Below are 17444 nucleotides of genomic sequence, written 5' to 3' on the forward strand. Positions count from 1 at the left end.
AAGGGTGACACAATGGAACAGCTCAGTGAACTTACAGAGAAAAAACACTGAGTGATGTCCAAGAACACACAGACACAAGGCAGAAGGAGATGAAGACAATCCAGGGCTGAGAATGGGCTCCAATAACGAGACAGAAATACTGGATAGGACTCAGGTTGAAACGAAGAGGGAATTAAAAAAAAAAAACAAACAAACCAATAAGTCAACAAGAAAACTCAAAGGACATTGTAACAAGAAACATAAGCCAAACATAAGATAGAAGACTATCAGAACTCAAAGATTAAACAAGGGATCTAGAGCAAAAAGGCAAAGAATATGAAAACGTTTTAAAAACACACAAAGGGACCACACAGAGAGTGTGGAATGCCATGGAAAGACCAAACTTTCAAATCACAGGCATAGATGAGGGAGAGGAAAGTCAGTGGCATAGACCAGATCTGCAACGAGACCACTAAGACAACTTTTCAAATCTAAGGAAAGACAAGCCTAAACAGATATAAGGAACATAAAATACCAGCTATGTAAGACCAGAAAAGAACATTCCCACAGCATATCATGGTTAAAATGCTGATACACAAAACAAAGGAAGGCTGCAAGAGAAAAAAACACATATCGTGTGCAGAGGAGCCACCAGAACAGCAGATAACTTCTCAATGGAAACTTTGAAAACCAGAAGAGACTGAAGCAGCCGTGACTACCAACCATGACTACTGCCCTCAGCAAAACTATTTGACTTAGTGGAGAAAAAAGAAAAACTGTCAGGATATAAACAGCCAAATCCTTTTCATTTACAGCAAACCAAACCTGAACAAAATGCAAGAAACATATTTCAGGCTCAAGAGAGGAATAAGCACAGCTTAGTGACGAGAAAGAACTGTGAGGAATAATTACTAAAATACAAAGTACCACCAAGGACACAATCAATAATAACTGTGATTAACACATGACTTTCAATAACAACTTTAAACATCATTGACTTCAATTCTCCAATCAAAGACACAGGCTGACTGACGAGGCCAAAAAACGAAATCCACCTATTTGTCGTCTGCAAGAAGTACATATTAGTTTTAAAGACAGGCATCATCTCAGAGTAAAAAGATGGGCAAAATGATTCCAATTTAATGGGTCCAGAAGCAAACAGGTATCTATCTTACTATCCAAAAAAAATCCACTTCAAACTAAAACTAATCAGAAGAGATAAAGAAGGACATTTTACTTTAGTCCAGGGAACAGGTAACCAACAAGACATGACTATCCTATCCTAAAACCATATGCACCTAATGCTAGTGCACCCATTTCATAAAAAATGCACTACTGAATTTAAAGGCAGAGTAACACCAACCCATTAATATTAAACGATTTAAACACTCCACTTTCTACAATAGTCAGGGTATCTGGACAAAAACCACACAAAATTTAAGTAACTCATTACTGAATAATGTCTGGGTCAAAGAAATAAAGAAAGAAATTTTTAAAATGGGGGCTGGAGAGATGGCTCAGTGGTTAAGAGCACCAACTGTTCTTCCAGAGGTCATGAGTTCAAATCCCAGCAACCACATGGTGGCTCACAACCATCTATAATGTGATCTGATGCCCTTTTCTGGCAGAGCACTGTATACATAATAATAAATAAATATTTAAAAAATATGAAAATACAACAAAACCAAACTCTGGGACATGCTGAAAGCCAAACTACTATGTGTCCACATTAAGGAAGGAAGGAAGGAAGGAAGGAAGGAAGGAAGGAAGGAAAAAAAACACACACAAATACATGACTGAATGGTACAACTCAAACATTTATAAAAATAAGAACAAACAAAGTCCAAACACAGTTAATGGCCAGGAATAAAAAGTAAGAGCAGAAATTAATGAACTAGAAACAGCCAAATCACTGAAATTAAACCAAGAAAGTCAACAGCCTAAAACAGACCTCTAACAAATGAGATTTAAATAACAATAAAAAGCCTTTCATCTAAAATGACAACAACAACAACAATAAACAACTCCAGGTCAGATGGAATCACAGAAGAATTCTACCAGACTTTCCAAGATCTACAACCATTTTTTTTTGTTTTTTAAATAATTTAATTTTATTTCATGTGCATTGGTATGAGGCCATCAGATTCCCTGGAGTTATGAGCTGCCATGTGGGTATTGGGGATTGAACCCAGGTCCTCTGGAAGATCAGACAGTGATCTTAACCACTGAGCCATTTCTCTAGCCGCTTGTGTTTTGTTTTTCAAGACAGAGTTTCTCCTTGTATCCCTGGCTGTCCTGGAACTTACTCTGTAGAGCAGGCTGGCCTTGAACTCAGAGATCTGCCTGCCTCTGACTTCTGAGTGCTGGGATTAAAGGCGTGCACCACTGCTGCCATCAGCCAACTCTTCTTAAACTATTCAAACAGATAGACAGACAGACAGACAGACAGACAGAGAGACAAAAAACCAGAAACAGAGGAAGTACTCCCAAACTTTTTCTACAAAGCTTATGTCATTCTAATACCAAAACAATATAAAAACATAGCAAAACAAAATTACAGGCCGATATCCTTAATGAATAGACTCAATAAAATACTTGCAAGCAGAATGCAGACATATTTCATAAAGATTATATCAACCATGACAAAGTTGCCTTTTATCTCTGAGATTCGGGAATGGTTGAACAAACTCAAGTCAATAAATGTAATATACATTCTACCATACAAATTGACTTACAGGTATAAATCATATGATCATCTCAATAGATGCAGAAAAAAAGAAACCTTTAACAAAATACTCCATGTCTTCATGATAAAAGTCCTAGAAAATGTAGGGCTAGAGAGCATACACTTCAACATAATAAAAGATACATATGAAAACTCACAGCATATACCATCCTAAGTGGAGAGAGCTTGAAGCAATCCCACTGAAGTCAGGAACAAGGCAGTGATGCCCACTGTCCCCACTCTTTTTCAATGCTGTGCCAAAGCACCAGCTGGAGCAGCAAGACAAGAGAAGGGAAGTGGAAAGGATTCCAATAGGAAAAGAAGAAATCAAACTATCCCTATCTGCAGGTGTCATGATACTTGAGATGCCAAAATTCTATCAGAAAACTTCTAGAAATGATCAACAAACGCAGCAATGTGGCAGAATCAGTTTGCCAAAATCAATAGCTTTTCTATGCACCACCACCAAACACCAGAGATACTTGTGGATACAGCTCATTTTAACAGCCTCTAGGAAAATACCATATCTAGGAATAAACCTAACCAAGTAAGAGAAGGACCTCTACATGAAAACTTTCAACACCTGAAGAAAGAGATAGGGCACAACACTAGAAAATGAAAGACATCCCATGCTCATGGATTAGCAGAAGTAATATTGTATAAATGACCATTTTACTAAAAGCCATTTATAGATTCAATGCAATCAAAATTCCCACCCCATTCTTCACAGAAATAGAAAAAAAATCCTCGTATGGATCCACAAAAGACTCCAGAGAGTCAGAACAATCCTGAACAAAAAACCAACCAACCAACCAGACAAACAAAAAAACAATGCTGGAAGGATTATAATTCCAGATTATAAGATATAATACAGAGACACAGGAATAAAAACAATATGGTATTGGCACAAAAGCCAACATGTAGGCTGATAGAGCAAAGCTGAAGACCCAAACATGAGCACATACATGTAACTTTACCATTCAATATTTGACTAAGACTCCAAAATCATAACCTGGAGAAAAGAGATTCTCTTCAATAAAGGGCCATGGGAATCTGGATGTCTACATGCAGAAGAGAGAAAGTAGACCTGGATCTGTCTCCTTGCACAAGAACTAACTCCAAGTAGAACAGCGGCCTAAATTGAAACATAGGTGTTGCTAGAAGTCAACACAGGCAGTATCCTACATGATACAGGTATAGGAAAGGCCTTCCTGAACAGGACTCCGTTTGCCCAAGAATTAAGGCTGACAATTGGCAAGTGGAACTTGAGGACACTAAAACCACACCACCACCACCACCACCATCACCACCATCATCATCACCATCACCACCACCATCATCACCACCACCAAAACAATTAAATAAAAAGAAACCATCAATTTGAGAGAAAGCAAGGGGGTACATGGGAGAGTCTGGAGGGAGGAGAGGGAAGAAAGGTGTAACTATATTATAATTTTAGTTTTTTGAGACAGGGTTTCTCTGTGCAGCCTTGGCTGTCCTTGGAACTTTTTCTGTAGACCAGGCTATCCTCAAACTCAGAGGTCTCCTTGCTTCCCCCTCCCAAGTGTTGTCATTAAAGTCATGTGCCACCAAGCCTGGCTTCAATTTTTTAAAAAAAAATTTTTTTTAAAGAAAAAGAAAAAAAACCTCCTTGTCTAAGAACTTCTCAAGGATTTCATGACAGAGATGATCAGGTTTTAAACAAGCAAGCATGGGCCCTAGTACAACTTCCCAGTTTACACAACAGTCTAGCAGGCCTGGTTGCCAGCTCTGACATTTAATGTTAATTTATTCCTTTTCCATAGCCTGACAATGTAAAGCAACTCACAGGCTCAATCATAAGCTTTGGACACACGTCTACTCCGGTGCTGTCTCTCTGTCCTTCCTGTTCCTGCTATGCCAGTTTCAACGGCAAAGACTCTCTTCTTAATACTCTGTGTTTTGTATTATCCTCCGTATAAAGTTTTCACTAATAGGGTAAAGATTAAGTTCTCAACTTATCTATTTACTCAGTCTTAAGTAAATGCATCATCGGGGCTACTATTTATCAAGTGCAAGTGTGGCGGTGGTGGCTGCTGCACAGCGCAGGGCAGTGGAGAGCGGTGTGTGGTTTTAGAGCCCTGACAACTGAACAGTGGATGACCCAGCAGTTATCTGATTTCCTTGTGATCTCTGTTGTGGTCCTGTTCATCAGTACTTGGAAAGGAGGACACAAAGCTCAGACACGACAACTTCGACACTTGTCAACAGACTAAGGAAAAACTGTTTGTGACTTTGGAAAAGCCTATACATCCAAGCATTGCATGCAGCCTCCTGACCTTCAGTAAGCACACCGGCATCTACCAACAAGCCGGTCTTTTTAGATAAGTCAGAGGGGGGTGACACTGGGCCCCTTTGTTTTCCAGCTGCACTGGGTTATAGCAAGTTATACTTCTGATAAGATAAACCGGCAGATAAAAAGCGTACAATATGATGTTTTGTTATTTATGGGCACTATACAATGAACACAGTTAACATATCCATTTCCCCACCATGCCTTTTAGAATCACAGTAGTAGAATATATGTGGGATTATTGTCAACAGTAAAACAGTAAAACAGAGCATTTGCTGCAGCTATAATTTCTATTCAGCCAATTAATAGGTAAGGGGTTTTTGTCCTGTTATTGCATAGCACGCTATATTAAAAGGGCTCACAGTTTCATAATCCTTAATGTACCATCACCGCCAAAGAACCTCATTGATCAAGAAGACAGACACAGCCCTTGACTCAGAGTGGAGTTGACGCATTAGTCCTTAGACTTCCAGGCTAGCCGCAGACTGGCGCATAGTTTCAACTGATTTGAACTAAACTCCTTGGATTAATTACTATTTGTTTTAACTAACAGGAATCATTTCAGCCGGCTAACCGGTTCCCAAAGCCCCGTGCATACCGTTTTTCTTTATTTCCACGGTGCCATTCAATGTTTGATCTGGAAAGACTGTGGACCATGGGTTCTGCATTCTTTTTGCATGCACAAGATGAATCTGGTGTCCCAGAGTCTGCCGCCTCCTGGGACGCAGCTTAACAGCATTAGTAAATGCAGTTCAGCCGAGGGAACCAGAGCAGCAGCTGAGTCAGTCTGGTAATTCACCCTGGGGAAAGCCCTTGGGGTCCAGAGGCACACTGCCCAGCTGGAGAGACCCGGTTAATCTCCGCTAATGATCTCCCTCCTGCTTCTTCCTACCAGGGCCCCCGCTCTTTACACATGTGCACTTAATTATATATGCACACGCAGGGTCCAGTGCAGCCCGACAACACAGCGCCCAGGATTAAATTACACAGCAAGACTTCCAGACATCACCTGGCCCCGGCATCTGGCGTGACAAACCCTGTCTGTGTTTCACCCTGCGCTGCAGCTTTATGATCTTAAGAGTTCAAAAACGCTTACAGCTCCTAATATTTAACAGTGATGATATCATGATTTTTATTGTGAGACAGACTAGAATAAGCTTGGCTTCTGAAGAAGATTTAAATTGAAAATAAACATTAGGAGAAGACACGTAAACCTGGCCTTAAACAGGATTTGAAGCTGTTAACAAAAATATGCATAGTGTAATAAAGAAGTTAAGAAAAATATAAATACAATTTCAAATGAGTGAAGTAGAAATAAGCAGGCAAACAGTTTAAAAAAATACTGTCTAGCAACAGGTAAAAACAGTTCACAGAGTCGGACCAGAGCTTTCTCTGGATCAAAGGAAAGACACACTTGCTCAAGTAAGACAAAATCTCAGTCATCCAAGAGTAGTTTCTGGCTTTTTTTTCCTGAGAGACCCTTCTTTCACAGATGTACCCCCAAGTGAGAAAGACGACAGAGCCACCACAATGCCCTTCAAATACAGCACACATTTCCTGGCACATCTCATGATCAGGTGACATATTCTAAAGTTCCAGTGAGGCAGCACAGAGCAGAGACTCTGAGGCAGCAGCTCTTTGAAGGGCCGCAGCGCTGCCAGGCATCCCCTCGACTGTTACTTCTTCTATGTGGTCTCTCAAAAACACAGAGCAGCTAACAGCGACAGGCAAGAGCCTGGAGAGCAAACACACTCCGCTCTTAGATGGGAGACAGGCCCACGAGCTTTGCTGCAGGTGTGGCTCAGAGCTGGTAGAACACACCTCAAGGCCCTTGGCACTAAAAAGACCCATGCAAGAAATGCTGACACCTCCCCTTCAGGAAAATTTGGGAAAAATGACCAAAATTTCTGTCTTCATACTTAATTACCACAGAGTTAAAATTCCACTAAAAAGTCTGTTCATTTGTACAATGCATACCGCTCTTCATATGCTGATGAGTCTTCATTTAAAACAATGTTTGGATAAATAGGAACATTCGCATTTGGTCATTTGCAAACAGTACAGATCACGTTTGAAAAGACAGAGGCAATTGAAAAGCTAACGTCTCTGCTGAAGTAAGTAGGGAGTGATGAGGTGGGAAGTCACCATCTGGGGCTATAAATTACAGTCTTGCTACGTGGTAATGGACAGAGGGCTGATCCATAGGCTCCCCTAGGAGGCTGCATCTGTCAGTACAGCCATCCATGGAAGGATGAGGGAAGGACAGCTCTGAATAAAGAAAGGGCCTCTGCTGCAGACAGAAAGGGCACTGTCTGGTTTTCCAAGGCAACACAAGATCACACACACACACACACACACACACACACACACACACACATATATACACATATACACACATATACACACATATACACACACATACACACATGAACACACACATACATACACACACACACACACACACACACACACCCCTCCTATTCAAACTCCCCGATTTGTTCAATTATAAAGAGAAGTTTCATGCTCAAGCAGAGGGGAGTTTAGGATTCAGAAAGCACGAGGCAAATAAACTCAAGAGAAGAATCCACAGCGTTAGGGATGTTTCACCTATTTCTGGTCAACTTGCAAGTATTTGATGAGAAAATGGTGATATTATTTATGGTAGAATATGAAGTAGTGGCGAGGCGCTAACCTCACCAGAAGCAACACCATTTTGCATGAGGACACTTACGTAACAACGCATAGCCCCCAACGCACCGCCCTACTGGTTGCTTGTGCTCTTCTGTCTCTCACTGCAAGCTAAGAGCTTAGCTGCCTCAGATGATTTCCTCAAAATATGATACTTTTAAAGATGGACTAGGCAAGGAAAAAGTCAGAAGAAAATAAGGAGATAATAAAGAAAACTTCTGAGAATTAAACTACCAAGATAACCAGAAAGTTATAGTTTACAAAAAAGAAAAAAAGAAAGAAAGAAAACAAACAAACAAACAAAAACCCGAAAATAGCCTTCATGAGAAATAAGTTTACTCTTGGGGGAAAAATACAATCAGAAGTGCTGAAACAGGGTCAGGCGTGGTGGCGCACGCCTTTAATCCCAGCACTTGGGAAGCAGAGGCAGGTGGATTGTTGGGAGTTCGAGGCCAGCATAGTCTACAGAGTCCAGGACAGCCAAGGCTACATAGAGAAACTCTGTCTCAAAACAAAACAAAACAACAAAACAACAAAAAACAAAAAACAAACACCCCCCCAAAAAACCACAACAAAACCATTAGTGCTGAAATGACCGTTTCTTGCTTGTTTTGCTCATCTTGGCATGCTGCTTGAATACTTACAGCTTAGACCTGTCTGTCATGTCTTCCAAAAGACTCGAGGTCTCCATGTCAGCTCTCCCTGCTGGCCTCTGAGAAAGACACCTCTTATCCAAGTCACAAGAGCAAAAGCTCCCTTACAACATATTTCTCCTTACTCTTTAACAATTTAACAGATACTTTGTTAATCATTGCTGGTGTTGGCTTGGTGTTAAGTAGAAAGTACAGCATACAGATGAACAACAACAACAAAAAAAAGCAGTGTATATCAGCTCTGGACGACTGGAGGAGAACACACAACTAAATAATTACTAGGAAGTATGAGACTCTCTAAGTGGTTCTCAATCTGTGAGTCAAGGGGTCACCTAAGACCACCAGAAACATACTTACTCACAGTATGATTCATAAGAGTAGCAAAATTGCAGTTATGAAGCAGCAGTGAAATAATTTTATGGCTGGGGGGGGTCACCACAGTATAAGGAACTGTATTGAGGGTCGCAGCATTGGGAAGGTTGAGAACCACTGCTTAAAAGGACAGTGTGAGTTTGTGGAGCTCAAAGGGAAGAGTGCTGCTCAACATGAACAGAGGAGAGGAAAGAGCATCAGTCAGGAGAGGCACACATGGATGCACAGACACGTGAGGAATCACAAGGCGAGAGGAGGAACCGGACACGTGGGGAGGGTGGATTACCGGTGTCTGTCCTCCTGATAGAAAGATGAGAAGGTTAGATCCGAGAGACGATTCTGTTTAACCTGAGAGGGAGAGTGGGGCGTGGAAACCAAGCTAGTTTAGAAGTAACGCAGAGACTTTGAAAGACATCTAGACTGCAGAACTGCTGTGCCCTGGCTGGCTGGAGTCCGTGACAGAGGACCAGCTGCTATGTGTCTGTGCAGAAGGGCCACAGGAGGTACCAGTCCTGGGTCCTCAGTAAGCTCAGAACACGTTATCAGAAAAGGCAGCTGAAACAGAACAAGGAAGTAGCTACACTGAAACAGAGACAAGGGCATCAGAAAGACAAGTATAAGAGGAGACTTTCGCATAATTAAGACGAATTCCTCGAGGACTCACTTTCTTTTAAGTTGGGGATCAGGATTATTAGTCCTCTCTCAAGGGTAATTTTTATACTGTCCAGTTTCTTGTCTTCGCTCATGGACTCACATAAATGATCCCCTTATATCGCTCTCCCAACCTAACAGTGCCCCTTTCTTCAAAGCCCCACTCTTTGGACTCAACAGATAATGACAGCTAAAGGAGGCAGACATAATGGCGGATGACAAACTTTCCTGACAAAAAAAATCTGTATTTTCATTAGCAATATGGTTGTTCTCCGTGACCCACAGGGATGGCCTCGAGGACTCCCTGAGAAGTTCCTTACACAGAGTGAAGATGGATCGGCCTAGAAGGTATGCCATCTTCCGTGTATTTTAAACAGTCTCTGGATTGCTTATGATGCCTAACCTAATGTTCGTGCAATGTAAATCATCATCATGGGTCACCGTGTGGAGATCAGTGATGAGAGAAGTCTGTGCAAGCCCAGCCCAGATGGAGCCATCGGTTTTTTGTGAATGGTGGAACTCGTGGCTGTGGAAGGCTACATGCCTTTATTATTTTGCTACGTTTTCAAAGGAGTTGGAGTCCTGCTACGTTGCCCAGGCTGTCCTTAGTCTATCAAGCTCACGCTTAGCCTTTTGAGTGCTGGGAGTACAGGAGCACATGGCCATATGTGCCTTCCATTGCTTTATTTACATGTTTAATGTTTAAAAAAAAAAAAGAAGAAGAAGACCTGGCCACCTCTGAGTCCCAGTGACATGAACAAGTAAGGCCGCCTAATGTGAGCACTGCTGTTCTGGGATACATTAGAACAGCCATAATTTCCACAAATACCAGTCTGTCTGCACTGTCCCTGAGGCAAGAGGCCCCAGAAAAAAAATGAGTATGATTGCACACGATCTGCCAAGGATAGAAAGGATGAGAAAAATGTCAGAATTCAACGAGCCTTTCCCCAGCATCTGCCTGCATGGCACACTGCGCTCCTTAACAGTCACACGCACGTGGAAAGCTGGTACCTTCATGAATTTTATCTTTCTGACGTGTCACAATTTTAAAAGCAACCAAATAAGGAATAGCATCTGTTCCTCAGAATTCAAGTCTAGCCAGGTAGGTAAGATGGTTGGATCTAGTGAGGAGACGATGACAAAGTGTCTGCAATGAAGGCGGATTAAGCGCAGCCATGATAGAGATGCAAAGAACAGTGTAAGGAGGACAGAGAGCTTATCTTTCCGCCTCTGGGGAATAAGGGGCTGGCCATCTGTCTTTAGCAGGAAATGCTATCGGGTTTGACGTCTGAGTGGGAGGAGGCCTTTCTTGCTGATGGGTTTGAGAGGCTATAAATGGTTGATCCATTGGTGTGCCCATCCGAAGATGATGCTTTGTTAGGCATTTTGGAAATTCCTTGAAGCGGCATTGCTAGACAGTTCTTTATATCACACCATTTTCTTGTGCTCCGCTGCCTGACAACCCGGCCAGGACAGATGTCTCAAAGCCCTGTTTTATCAGCATCTCACATGACAGTCAATTAGAGCTCTGCCCTCTCCATTAACCCTTGCCCCTCCGCCCCGCCCGCAGAGCAAAGGGTGCCCCTGAAGTTCCCAGTGGGTAATTTCACAGGACAAAAGCTTGCAAATTTCCTTCAGATACAGAGCCCTTCTGGAGGCAGAGAAGCCTCACAGCCTTTCCAAGTCTCTCTGGCATAGGGCATGGCTGCCACAGTACCATTGACAGGCCTGGGATCGGTACCACGCCCCAGCCCCCATGTCCGGCAGAGAACTGGGCCTTCCCCACCCAATCACAGGATTCCTCAGATATTTATGCAAATGAGGCCAGATTGAAGACTTCTTTCTCCCTCACCCTTCTAAACAGGAAAGGAGGGAGGGAATAAGAGAGCACAAACTGTCAGAAGAGGTTTCTTTTAAAAACTCTTAAATGCCTTTGAGCATAATTAAGATTTAGTTTTTTCCCAGTCAAAATCAAGATAAGTTCATCAATAGTTAACATACATACATACATACACACATACATACATATACACATACATACATACACACACATATACATACATACATACATACACACATGCATACACACACACATACATACATACATACACACACACATACATACATACAACATACATACATATTCTTAGCTTGGTGTAGAGCACTGAACCAAATTATCCCTATTGTGTCTTTCAAGTAGAAGATGGTTTAAACTTCTAAATTTACTGGTTAGTACTAGAGCACATAAAACAAATACCGAATGTAATTAATTTAATAGGGAGGCCGGGAAGGGACTACAACCCTCTGGCACAGCAAATGGTTGACATTACACTAGCAGAACTTTGACAGTAGCACACAGTGCCCCAATGGGCCTGCTTGTCTCAGGCACGGTAAGCCAATGGGCCTGCTTGTCTCAGGCACGGTGAGCCAATGGGCCTGCTTGTCTCACACGGTGAGCCAATGGGCCTACTTGTCTCAGGCACGGTGAGCCAATGGGTCTGCTTGTCTCAGGCACGGTGAGCCAATGGGTCTGCTTGTCTCAGGCACGGTGAGCCAATGGGGCTGCTTGTCTCAGGCACGGTGAGCCAATGGGGCTGCTTGTCTCAGGCCATTTGCCAGGTGCGGACATAACTTTGTAAACACATCACCTAGCACTGAAAGGCCTATCAGCTTTTTTCTTCTTCAGTCTATCAGGCTCCAAACTGAACACACGGGCCTTCACTGCATAATCCCTCTGACTGTCAGTCAGTATACTTGAGAGGAAAAGGTGATAGTCAGCTCTTATTTGTTTGGGGTTACATGTCCCCCCCTGGGTGGGGGGGTGCCCTTAGGAATGTTTCTCAAAGAGCTACAAGTGAAAAAGGCCTTTCTCTTCCATATCTATACCGCTGTGTTTCCAGAGTCATTTCATATACTCCTGTTTCATTTGAGCTTCGGAACGGCAGTGTGAGATGGGAGAGCATGCAGCACTGATGCTACTCAGGAGAAAACTGAGATTTAGTGAGGTTTGGTAATGCATGCTTTCCCTACATCCTATCACACCACTTACATTTTAAGTTGCATTTATTTAGTTAGCGTGTACGCACATGCACACGTCATGTTTAGCAGTCAGAGGACAACTTGCAGGGGTCAGTTCTCTCCTTCCGGTAACTGGGTCACGGGTATTGATCTCAGGTTGTCAGCCTTGGCAGCAAGCACCTCTACCCACTGGCCCTATGATCTTGTCACACAAGCCTGGACAAGTATATCTGCTTATAATTCCAGTGCATTTGCTTATATTTTCAAGAAATGGGAGAAGGATGTATACTTTTTTTTTTTTTTTGGTTTTTCAAGATAAGGTTTCTCTGTGTTAGCCTTGGCTGTCCTGGACTCACTTTTGTAGACCAGGCTGGCTTCGAACTCGTAGCAATCCGCCTGCCTCTGCCTCCTGAGTACTTGGATCAAAGGCATGCACCACCATGCCCGGCCTAGGAAGTATATTTTTAAAAAGGGAACCAACAAAAATATTGAATTATAATATTTTAAAAGCTGAATTATAAATGGATAAAACCTAGACTACCAGGAAGAGAAAAGTCAAATGCTGTAAAGAATTTGAAATAGCCTAAATATATGAAGAAACAAGAAGCTGGAGCTCCACTTATGTGGCTGGGCTGGTGAAGACCTCCTAGTTGGACTGTTTTGGGGCCACACTGCTGTGAGTAGCGACTTACCCATGTGCTCCAAGCCCCAAACTCCTTGGTTCCTCTGGATGGGTTGTGGCAACAAGATCTTTGGTCTGTCTTTGGAACCTTATAAGGATGAGTAACTATTTGTAAATTAGTAGATGGTAAATTTATTTGTTAATGTTATAATGGCTCAGGTTATTAAGAAAACAGCAGTAAAAGAAAATGTTAAAATGATGAAAACACAAAAATATTTTTTATACAAAAGGATTTACATATGAGGGTTGAAATGGCTGGATGCTTCCAGGATGCCGATGAGAGCTAGAAAGGCTGTACACCTTACAAAGGACTAAGTTCTTAAAAATTTCTGAGGTCAAAGTTCAGTCAAACTTCTATTTAAGTCATTGGAGTTATTGTTCTGCTTTGGGTAACAGTTACAAGGACTGGCTTATGGGGGAAAAATGTACATCTCATCGAATACTATTTAAAAGTGGTTTTGCCAAGCTCTGGCTAAATATTACGTAGTAGCTAAAAGAAACAGACTGGTGAAACCGACCTGTTGACTGTCTCATAACCCTATTTAGAGGCCTATACTAATGTAGTCAAGAGGGATCGAAAGAAGCAATCGTTTGCCCCTTGCCCTCCGTGATGGTTTGGACGGGAATGGCTCCCACAGGCTCATATCTTGGAATGCTTAGTCATCAGGGCGCGGCACTACTTGAGAAGGATTAGGGGGTGTGGCCTTGTGAGCGTGGGTGTGGCCTAATTAGAGGAAGTGTGTCGCTGGGGATGGGCTTTGATGTTTCAGGGGCCCAAGCTACACCCAGCGTCTTAATTTCTCTGCCTGCCACCGTCATATCCAGAAGTAGAACTTTCAGCTTCTTCTCCTGCACCGTGTCAACTTGTATGCTGCCATGCTCTCGTCTGCCATGCTCTCTGCCATGAGGATAACAGACTAAACCTCTGAACTTGTAAGTAAGCGCCATGTAAATACTTTGTTTTATAAGAGTTGCTGTGGTCACGTTGTCTCTTCACAGCAATAGAAGAGTGAGTAAGGCACCCTCCAGGGTCAGGAAGGCCCCAGGGAACTGTGGGACATCTGTGGGATGCTCTATGGGAGCATCGTCTGTTTTCTTGTTCAGGGAGGGCATGGAGACCCCATGTAACCAGTGTCTAGTCTAAAAAGAGGTGGGTGGACAGAGAGGAAAATCATCTTCAGTGCTTCTAAGCAAAGTCATAGTGAAGCAAAGCCTCTGATTTATCCTTACCCAGAGGGGACAACCAGCAAATGGAAGGTCAGAGGAGCCAACGCTGCCCCTTCCACCCCTAGCGATCCCTGAGAAATGGACCTTCAGCTGGCTTTGACAAATAAAACAGGAAAACTATTGATTTTGGCCAACTACATGGTTTCAAACACCCAGCAAGAAAATATAACCAAAGATTATTGTTGTTTCTTTAACAGTCCAAGGGATCACATTCCCTGGACAACAAACTCAAACCCAAAAGAGATATTATTTAGATCACTGTATCTCTCTAATGATCTTCTCCTTGATAAAGATGCTGTCCAGATACAAGACCTCAGACCTTGGCTCAATCCAACATGCCAGCGTCTGCCCATAGACAAGAGGGACAGACTATTGTTATAACCTAAAAAAAATCAAATGATGGTTAAATTTCTCCTCCCTCCCTCTCTGGAAGGCATCTGTGAGGGACCGCACACTGTGATTCTAGACACTCCAGCAGCTATCAAAGTGCCTGAGAGAAGCTCTCAAGTCAAGCCTTAGAAGCTAAAAGAAAGATGAAGAGGACTAACAGAGGGATGCTCTTGTGAAGTTATCAAGGAACCCAGTGGGCTCTGATGTGGACAACTTTTAAAATCCCTCTGTCTGGCTTCTCCTGGTTCCCTGCTAATGGCTCTTGCCTTCACTTCTCCCTCACCTCTTTCTCTGGACATCAGTCAAGGATTTTCTCCCTCTCCTCCCATCCCCACTCCACCTGAAGGTTATACAAATAAACCCATGGATGGACACTGGACCACCCATGGATGGTCTTTTGGGTAGCTTCACTGGAGGGGTACCATGACTACCACATCTGGTACCCCTATACATTTGGCAGAAGCCAAATTGGTCATTGCCCAAGTTTTATAAAAGTGTTTTGGGGATACTCCTCAGAGGAGTAGATAACAAGAAGTAAAACTTGGCTAGGAACTTTAAGGTGAAGAGATCCCAAAGAAAAGTAACCAGTTTCTTTGCTAAAATCCAGCAAAGTCCTCAGGCATCTTATTTTACTGTGATAGACCACCCGAGGCTCGGTGCCATTACAACAAAGAGGTGTATCTAGCTCATAATTCTGGAGACTCGAGAGCATAGCTCTGCTGTAAAGCCCATGTTAGATCAGGGGTTCCCAAGCTGTGGGGCGCAACCCCTCGGGGGGGGGGTCGCGGCAGATATCCTGCATGTCAGATATTTACACTATGATTAATAACAGCAGCAAATTACAGTTATGAAGTAGCAACAAAATAATTTTATGTAAGGACCACATGGGGAGGCAGGAAGCACAGGATCAGGTTTCCTGTTTTGTTGTTGTTGTTGTTGTTGTTTTGTTGTTGTTTTTAAACAACCTGTTCTCAAGAGAAATAAGCCAATCCTACAATTCCTCTTGAGGGTTCCAGTGACCTTATTACCTCCCACCGGACCCCACCTCTTAAAGGTTCTACTACCCAAACACCACCAACTGGAGACCAAGCTTCCAACATACTTTTAAGTGACACACTCAAAACAGCAGTGTCAACGATTTTATTTGGCATATTCATCAATAAAGAAAACAGTATATATTTTTTTTACTACACGTGTATGCATGTGGTGTGTATGTGTAGGAGGGCAAATTGCAGGAATCTATTCTTTCCCACCACCATGTAGGTCCTAGGAATTGAACTTGGGTCTTCAGGCTTAACAGGAAGTGCCTGTCTCATCCCACCAGCCCAATATTGCGAGTTTTAGAAAAAAAAAACTCTTTGAAAATGGGTTGGAGAGATGGCTTAGTGGTTAAGAGCACTGTCTGTTCTTCTAGAAGCCCTGAGTTCAAATCCCAGCAACCACATGGTGGCTCCCAACCATCTATGCTGGAATCTGATGCCCTCTTCTGGCATACAGGTGCACATGCAGGCAGAGCACTCATATACATAAAATAAATAAATAAAATTTAAAAAAGAGAAATCTTTGAAAACAAAAACTTTGTAGTAAGGCATAAAAGCAGAACATTACAAGCTAATGCTCCTTTCTTTAAATTATATAGTTTATATTCATTTTTAATTAACTGCTATTTCTTTAGGTGCTATGTTTTTAATTAATTTGGGGGGAGTTAAGACAGGGTTTCTCGGTATAGCCTTGGCTGTCCTGGAACTCTCTCTGTAGACCAGGTTGGCCTTGAACTCACAGAGATCCGCCTGCCACTGCCTCCCAAGTGCTAGGATTAAAGGCGTGTGCCAACAGCAGCTGGTTTACAAGTTTTATTTATTTATTTTAGTCAGAGCCTCTCTGTAGTTTGGGTGGCTTAGAACTCATTATGTAGCCCAGGATGGTCTCAAACTCCTGGCAGTCCTCTTGTCCAAGACTCCTAAATGCTGGCATTAGAGGCATGATGCTCCATGCCCAGATGAACTTTAGCCTTAACAGACAAAACCACAGAAAGGACAAAGAAGAAATCATATGTGCCTTCACTTCTATGAGGTACTTAGGGGGAAGAATTATCCTCTGCACTGAGACTGCAGGGCCTAGTTCCTAGTGACAGGAACTTTGAACAGGTTAGGGTGTGTAGAATCGTGCTTCTGGCACAGGTACCAGACAAGGAAAAAAAATTCAAATATAAAGTGACGTAGAAGAAACCCATCCTATAAGGCTAAGGAGGAAGGGCTTGGTGCTAGAGGCCATGCTGCTCTTACTGAGGACCTGAGGTTGGAGTCCAGCGCCAGGGGATCTGCTATCCTGTTCTGGCCTCTGGGAGCACCTGAACTCTGGGCACATAACCACACATGCACATATAATACAATGAACTAAAAACAAAACAAACATTTTTTTTTGGTTATCATACTCACCAGACTAAAGCCCCACTCTGTGCTTGCAATGGTGCTGACTTCAGGTTGCCTCTAAGAGCCCCTGATGCAGGTGTAACCTTTAAGGAAACTGCTGTTCCACGAAATTTTATTCCCTTCCCAACAAGGGGAACATGTAAAAATCTGACCTTGGAGCCAGACTATTTGAAACTGAATGATGCCCCCATCACCCTGTGAATTTACCTCCTCTCAGCTCTGCTTTCATCTGGGCACAACCAGAACAGCATCTGCTTCCCAGAACTGTGTGAGGTTTAAAGAGCTGCTGACAGTG

General features: G+C 42.7%; 1 protein-coding gene across 3 annotated transcripts in view; it reads right to left on the reverse strand.

Moving 5' to 3' along the window:
- MAP3K13 (mitogen-activated protein kinase kinase kinase 13) overlaps positions 1 to 17444 on the reverse strand; it is a 162623-nt gene that overhangs the window by 68276 nt on the left and 76903 nt on the right. Inside the window, exon 1 of one of the 3 annotated variants that reach the window (XM_084801744.1) lies at positions 8369 to 8545. The exons of the other annotated variants lie outside the window; for them this stretch is intronic. The gene's annotated coding sequence lies outside the window, so the exon portion shown is untranslated. Of the gene's footprint in view, positions 1 to 8368; positions 8546 to 17444 lie in introns of those variants that run through there. 3 annotated transcript variants of the gene reach the window in all.

This window comes from Acomys minous (genome assembly GCF_964271855.1).
Source record: "Acomys minous genome assembly, chromosome: 11".
NCBI lineage: Eukaryota > Metazoa > Chordata > Mammalia > Rodentia > Muridae > Acomys > Acomys minous.